Here is a 9,095-nt window from a genome sequence, read left to right as displayed (position 1 = left end):
AAATCTACATCCTTAAGGAATCTAGCATTTCCCGCTTAAAATTTTATTCTAGTGATGGGATAATAAAACTTGTATCTGTAAGAGCATTCAACGTATCCAATAAAATAACAGGTGACTATCTTTGCATCCAACTTACCTTCATGGGGACTATAAGGCCTCGCTTCAACTGGACATACCCAAATGTGTAGGTGTCTAATGTTGGGCTTTTCCCCAGTCCGTAGATCCAAAGGGCTTTTAGCTACTACTTTACTAGGTACTCTATTAAGGATATAAACTGTGATCTTCAATGTCTCTCCCCAAAAGGACTCTAGAAGATATGAATGACTAATCATACTCCTCGCCATATCTTTAAGATTATTGTTTCATCGTTTGCAACTCCATTCATCATGGATTTTCCCAACATTGTGTATTGCATAACAATTTCGCACTCATTGAGGAAAAGGGCGAATGACCCGAAATATTATTCCTTTGATCCATCATACTAACCATAGTATTCACCACCACTGTCGGACTTAAAAAACTTAATTTTCTTTCCAAGTTGAAGTTCAACTTCATCTTTGAATGACTTGAACACTTCCAAAGACTAAGATCATCACTAGTACGAAAATACCTTTTTAACAGAGGTTGTTAAGTCAGTTCCCCAGTCACTTGACTTAAGAAGCAACGTTGTGACAATTTCATAAATATTTGTAACTTAATTAGATATTTAAAACTGACTTAAGAAAGATTATATATATATATATATATATATATATATATATATATATATATATATATATATATATATATATTATTTTATTTTATTTTTTTTAATTTATAAGTAGCGTCCAATATTTTTGAATCTAAATATTTTTGGCTTTTAATTCTATAGATAAAGTCTATATTTTTGAACCTAAAATAATTTGACCCAAAATTTTCCCGTTTTAATTTCATGTTTTCCTCGTAACTTTTTACAAACACTTACTCCCACTTTTTTTTTTTTTAAGTTTTCAAGCACTACCTTCCTTTTTTTTTTAATAAAAAATAGTTTGTTAATTAAAAACTAGAGTAGAGATTGTTCTTTTTTTAAAACTGAAAGAGAACAATAGCCCAATAAAATTAAAGTGAATAGTAGATAAAAAAAATGGAACAAACCATATTTGAATCATATAAGAGATTTATTTTATAATTTTTAAATGAACAAGCATAATCTGATTTTTACAAAATAAAAATAGAAACTAGATTTCGTTTAATAGATGGTGCAACAAAAGTCTCAACCAAATCCAAATGAAAACCAATCTTTAATAATAATCTAAAGTTCATATAACCTCAACTGCAACTTTATTGACATTGCCCATATAGATGAATCTTTTGTTATAATTTGGCGGGCGGCTCCACAAGAAACCCTTCATGGACATACTTATATGAGTAGTAGCACCAAAATCAACCCACCAATTATCCTTAGGTACAAAAATTAAATTAATTTCAGAACAAACAAAAGTGAAAAATTACCATTATTCTTTTCACGCCATGTGGCGTACTTGAAATATTTCTTCTTCATGTGTCCAGTTTTCATGTAAACTAAGCAAATAGACTCCTTAGGCTGTTCCTTTGCCTTCTTATTTTGAGAAAAAAAATCCACAACCTTCCTTTTATTTTGAGAGTTAATAGGCAAGTGTGCACTTTCAGTCTTCTCTCTCTTTAGTGTTTCTTTCTCATGCACACATTGAGATATAAACTCATTGAGAGACCATTTGTCCTTCTGAGTATCATAACTCACTTTGAATTGCACAAAACTTCACCGGGAGAGAGATCAAGATCAAGTGCATAATTAAATCATCAGAAAATTTTAACCTTAGTGTCTTGAATTTTGATGCGAGATTAGACATCTTCATGATGTACTCCCTTATGTTTCATTTACCTTTATAACTCATTGAAATGAGTTTGGACAAGGTACTGCTTGTCTCAACCTTATCATATTTAGCAAGGAACTACTCCACAGTTTCAAGGAACCTCTTGGCGCTTTCGTTCTCAGCAATTGAACCCTTATTCATTTCAAGTATGGATCTTTTGATCATCATGAGGCACATCCAATTATATTCTTTCCATTTTTCTATTTAAGTTTCATTTGGGATCTTAGTTGTTGTGGTGGTACGTTATTCCCTCAAGGATAAGTCTAAGTCCATGCATCCAAGAACAATCTCCACCGATTCTTACCAAGACTTGAAGTTCATCCCACTTAGCATATGAATAAAGTTAATCCGAGTAGCAAAATTTGGAGCAGTAGCAACAACAACTGGATTGTTTGAAAAGAACAACAAACATACAACCTTACTAAGCATGTCAAATAACCATATAGACATGCACAATATTCTTTATATGAAAATTAAACAAGACCTAGTCAAGCTGCCAAAAACACCATCACCAATTCTCAATCTTTGAGTGTAAAAATCAATTGTAAGTGATACTCTCACACAATGATCAAATATTAGTAATAAGTCATGTCAGTTAAAAGATGCGTTTGACATCAATCATTAATCATATGGATAAACTTAATAACTATTACATAATTACCATCACATACATGCCTTTATTTGACTAAATTGTGACTTCCTTTTGGCCGACCATAACAGTTCACATGAATAATTACACATTACATCTTTTGTGATTTTGATTTAATAAAATTTACACAACAGATGTTACTTTTGCAATTTGTTGTTTCAACCAACTAAAACCAAAATCGCCACACATTTTTAATTTAATAAATTAAATAGAAATATCTTAAAATTCACATACACATTATCTACAAATATAATGTCAAAATTGTAGATTTATTTAATTGTAAAATAATTAAATAACTATTAAACTATCCTAATTATGCAAGAAAATTCTCGTATGATTTAAATTATAAAATCTAACACATAATTATATTTATGTCATGTATAAATAACATAATAAATTTGTTGTACTCAAAGGATATAAAAAAAATCAATAATCACATGATACATAGATCAAAAAAATCAATAATCACATGATACATAGATCTTAATTAAATGACTATTAAACTATCCTAATTATTTGTCCTTATTTTTCTATATTTGAATCTAAAGCCCCCAATACTAGTTATTGTTTAATTGAACGATTATTCGAACTCGATATTAACACGCAGTTCTTGAGATCGACATTAGAGTATTTTCTCTTTTATTATTGCGAAAGGCAAAATAATACCCTTACTATTTTCCCGATCAAGTTTTTGGATCATTTGTAAAATTAAATTGATAATGATTAATCAAATATACGTGTTCAACAAGGTAACAAGACATAATATATGATTTAGCATGGAAGTTATATAGTCATACATGTATGAATATAATTAAAGGATCTGTAAATTAATTTTATGAGGTTTCTTCCTATCATCCTTCATTTTTTATTTGACACCTACACATTTTATAATAATGATACTTTTATCCTTTATATTATTTACCTTCTAAGATTTTATATTCTGTATAAAATTCTCTTTGCAAAAATTGAAAGAGACTAAAAATTCGATAATTATTTAAAGTAATTGGGTATGCGAAAAAAATTTAGGATGTGTTTTTATGTTTTTTTACAGGACATTTAAAAACTCGGTATGAGGTTTAACCAGATTTTTGGTAAATATCGGGAAATCTCTTAATCTTTAACTGGACTTTTTGCAAAGATTCGGAATCTATTAAAATTTTATCGGTTTTTTAAGAAAATCCAAAAACAATTTTGAATTATTTTTGGATTTTAAGTAAAGGTCCGGATACGTTTTGAAGTTTTACCTATTTTTAAGGAAAAATTCGAAATTTGCAAGATTCTACGGTTATTATTACCGGAGCTTTTTGAAAATCCAATAAATTTTGTTGTATACCGTTTTTTTTGTAAAAATCTATTATACCGAATTTTTTGAATAAACCAAAAAATTTGATAGTTCAATGTGCTTCAATTGTACGGTCCTGATCCTGATGGTTTCTCTGTGCTTCAACTGTGCGGTCCTAATCTGAAAAGAATCAGTTTTTCACAACTAACGTGGTATGTTTTACATAAATGGTTCAATTTTATTTATGATATCTCTTACATTGATAATTAATTTTATATATGTTGTAAATGTCAGATATTTCCCTCTCGGGCTGATGTTTTGCCATGAACGCAGTCCGTTGATAAACAACATGGTGATATTATTGTTAATATTCGTTTTGATATCGCAAATGGGATGAGAGAGAGAGAGAGAGAGAGAGAGAGAGAGAGAGAGAGAGAGAGAGAGAGAGAGAGAGAGAGAGAGAGAGAGAGAGAGAGAGAGAGAGAGAGAGAGAGAGAGAGAGGGAGGGAGAGAGAGAAGATAAATTGATTATGGATTGTGAGAGAGGAGAAAATTACAAGAAGGATGTGATTGCAGGAAGTTATACTATGAAAGTGAAATGTCCATTTACATTGAGATCTGTGCCAAATGGAAGCAGTTAGAAGGTTACAGTTAGGTGCGAGTTTCACAATCATACACTTTCTAAGGTCTTATATGGGAATGACATATTAGGTCATTTAAAATATCATGAAAGAAAGTTTGTGAATGACATTACCAAGTACAATATGGCTCCCAGATACATAACTGCTACTTTGAAAGATAGAGATCCAGAAAACCTAACGAGTATTACCTAGGTCTAGAAGGCAAGATCTACATACAGAACGAGCAAGAGAGGTTCGTTGACTGAAATACAACATCTGCTAAGTCTTATTCATGAAGATAAATTCATGTACTAGACAAGAAACAAGTACTCTTCAAATATTGTTGTTGATATCTTTGGGTGCATCCTGATTTAGTGAAGTTGTTGGACATGTTTCATCTTGTGTTTATTTTTGATTGCACATATAAAACAAACAAACACTTATTATGCCAATTGCTTCTATTTTGATTTATTACATTATGAACTTGTTGTGGGCTGTTGTTGATTTAATGTACATACAAAACAAATAGGCACCGACTACCACTACTTGAGATTGTTGGTGTTACATCCACGAAGTTGACATTTTCGGTTGGATTTGCATATATGGAATATGAAAGGGAGAAAAACTTCACGTGAGCACTAGGGACGCTAAAATATTTGTTTGCTTCTGAGAAGTTTCTACCGAATATTTTGGTTACTGACTGTGAACTAGAGTTGATGAATGTTATGGAAGTTGTATTTCCAAACTCAACTTATTTGTTGTGTCTGTCCCATATTTCAAAAAATGTTAGTATGAATTGTAAGGAGTATATCGAATCACATAGGCATGAGCATGTTATGGATATATTGAATAATATCGTGTATTCGAATACAAAGACTGATTTTTTGGTACACCTAAAGGATTTTGAAGTTGTATGTGATGATATTCAAAAATGTGTTCAGTATGTGCATGAAACTTGGTTGACACCCTAGAAAGAAAGATTTGTTACTGTTTGGACTAATAGAGTCACTCATATAGGGAATAAAACAACGATTAGGTACATCAATGTGAACATGAATAAAGTTACATTACTAATGATCAAATAATGACATCTTGTCATGTTTATGTTTTTTAGGGTTGAGTCTGCTCAGTAGAGACTAAACAATATGTTGACAAGTAGCATGGGAGATTTATGTAGAAGTTGGGATGGTGTTAACACCATGTTGAAGCTACAATTAGGTTCAATTAGAGTATCATTTCAGAAAAGTGTTGCCAACATTGAGCATCAGTATAACACTCCATTTTACTCCAGATTGCACGACTTCGTTTTAAGACAATGTATACAACACATTGGAAAAGAGTTGGAAAGGATAAAATTCATTGGTTGTGAAAAAAGTCGCATATGGTTGCTTTATTAGAACAACACATGGGTTACCTTGTGGGTGCGGACTTGCAAGTTATCAAATACAAGGAGAGTCTATTCCATTAGAATCAATACGTGTGTTTTGAAAGAAATCATCCATTGAAAAGCATGAGGTCATTGAAGAAGAAAGTGAGACATAGTTAGATTTAAAAGAAGAGTGTGAAGAGCTGAAGACATATTTTGATACATTAGATATTATAGGCCAACAGGCGATGAAGAAGAAAGTGCGGGAACTAACACATCGATCTACAACTTCCACGTGTCCATCACTAGTGATGTATAAGACAAAGAAGGGAAATAAGAAGACTAAAAAGGGTGAAAAGAGTGATGTGCATCGTGATCCTTCACAATGGGAGTACGCTGATGACACACAAGGAAGTTAGAGTATGAAGAGATCATGTAAAAAAACTACCTAAAAGTCAACCGTGTAGCGTGTCTTCAAAACTAAAATATTTGTCTTAGTTTTCTATTTTCTTGCATCAGTACATTGATGATATTGGTGATATGGAAGACGATGAAACTGTGGTTTTCGGGCTATTTCAACTTTACTTGGATGGGGTGAAGAGTCTTGGCCTTTGATTCGGACGCAGTTATACATTGAAGTTTATCAGCACCATCAACTGTATACCAGTTTGTTCTATGACACGGTACCAGAAGTTATGAGGGTGTTACAGGTAGCTAGCTTGGGTGTGTAGGATCGTGAGAATTGGATGAAGATTCCTGATATGAGTTACCCTTTTGCTTCTAGATACAGTGTGATATTGGTCTCGTTGTCCAGGAACCTTAACATCACATTCTTCCCACTAGTGATAGCTTCATGCATAGCTTCAAGTAGACACAAAATGATTGCAGTTGGTTTTGTTAACAACAGTTATTGGATTCAAGTGAAGTTGAAACCCAATTGTCATTTGCCTCCCGTCACAAACCGATAGAGATGTAACTGTAGTGAAGTTGCAAGAGCATGAGAATCAGCATATGCGGGACATGTTAGGCATTGGGAAGAAGAAGCTAGGAAATCAACATAATTTATTTTGTAATGATATTATATCACTTTTTCATTATATGTATGAGTTTTATCTATTATAGTTTTTTAATAATGTAAAAAAAAAAAATCCATAATTTCTTTATTGCCTACAAGATTTTTTAAAATTTTCAAAAAATTTGGTGTGTATTAGATATTTCAAAAAATCCGGCCGGTTTTATATGTTATCAATTCCTTTTAAATATTCGGTAGTTGTCCCGAATATTTTAAAATTTAAGGATTTTTTCATTATTTGTCCAGAAACCCTTGATTTTTTTATCGATAATTTATAAAATGTTCGATAACTTTGCATTATTTTGTAAAATATCTGATACACTCGAAAAAAAATCAGAAAATTCTTCACCCAAACGATAAAAAATACTAAAATAAATCTTGTACCTACGCCAAAAATCCGGTATTCATCAAAATAGAAAAAAATTAGTAAGAGCAAAGACGTAATTGCATCCCCTTTGGGAGTGCTAGGTTAAAAATGGAGATGGAAGGAAGAAACCCCGTTCTTTCTTGGATCCATTGAGAAAGTTCTTGTAGGCGGTAATCCTTAACGTTAGAAAACAAACCAAGAACATCGGATGATTTATGTATTTCTTTCTCAATCGATACTTTTAATATCTTGAATACTCTTCGAATGAGAAGAAGAAATAAAGTGTTTGTGTACCATATGTTAGGGACCATAGAATGAGTGATGAAGATCCTGACTATTAACTTTATTGGATTACTTGATTGTTTAAAACACTTAATTAATTTGATAAAATAACTCAAATATGTCCACATAATAATTATTTAAATATCAAAATAATATATAAAATATTTCAACAGTAAAATATTTAATATTATTTAAGATTAAATATTTAATGATTCTATTTATTTTTGTTTAATTTTTTATTGTTTTTGAAATTTAATATTTAAAGATTTTATATTGACTATTTAATATTGACTATTTTATTTTTTGTTATTTTTGAAATTTAATATTTAAAGATTTTATATTGACTATTTAATATTGACTATTTTATTTTTTGTTATTTTTGAAATTTAATATTTAAAGATTTTATATTGACTATTTAATATAAAGATTTTATATTGACTATTTATTTTTGTTTAATTTTTTTTTTGTTTTTGAAATTTAATATTTCAACAAAAATTATGTGAACAGACTATTTTTATAATCTTTAGGTGGAGTTTTATTAGAAGGAAAAGTTGTGAGTTTTTATAAAACCATTTATTATTGCGCCTATAAAACTGAGTTAAAATTTCTTTTCCAACTTATATAAAAGGCAATTTTTGTAGTATTGACACGATTCCTTCGCTTTCATTTTCATGTAATCATAGACAATTAATTCTCTTTTATTTTTATGTACTATTTTATTTTCATGTACTATATATGACTCATAATAAGTAGTAGATAAAGCATACCCAATTCATTTTCTTTTATTTTCATGTACCGACTCATAGATTCATGCATATCAATAAAAAAAACACCAATTTAATACAAGAAATCTCAACTATATTAAAAGAATTTATTTTCTTTTTCATGTATTAAATATGATTCTTGGAGATATGTATGATATAGGTAAAAGACTACTATATATAGGTTAGAAATCTAAAGTGATTGTAAATTTTAATTCTTATTATATTTATGTGTTTGGTATTTATCAAAAACAAATTTTTAATCAATTCATCTCATTTTTATGAAAGTTAGTGTTAAAAATTATATTTGGGTCACCATTTATATTTAAAAAAAAAACATTCTTATAAGAAATTCATTTCATGAGGGAAAGAAATTCATCACCATGTCTCTTTTTAAACAATATTGATATCCAACATATCATCAATTGTCATTCAAGTCAATATTGTTTATGGTTGTTAATTAAGATTTTTTTGTTGTAGTTGAACTCAAATTCATTTTTTTATTATTTAATAAAGTATAATGTACTATTTATTTTTAATATTCTATCTTATTTAATTTAGATATTCTTAATTATTTGAACTTTATTTTAGTTATTATATTCTATTATTTTAATATTAGTTTGAATTAGTTTAATTTATTTTATTATAATTCTTTAATTTAGTCAAATTAGTTTGAATCTATTAAATCTTAAACCGCAAGTTTCACCGATTCATTCTCCGGTCTATTTTTAAAATATTGAATTAGACATCTCAATTTATCGTTATAAAATATAAAATATAAAATTACTAAACACTATTTCCAGT

The sequence above is a fragment of the Lathyrus oleraceus genome, chromosome 7, assembly GCF_024323335.1.
Source record: "Lathyrus oleraceus cultivar Zhongwan6 chromosome 7, CAAS_Psat_ZW6_1.0, whole genome shotgun sequence".
Classification (NCBI taxonomy): Eukaryota; Viridiplantae; Streptophyta; class Magnoliopsida; order Fabales; family Fabaceae; genus Lathyrus; species Lathyrus oleraceus.
This window is presented reverse-complemented; position numbering follows the sequence as displayed.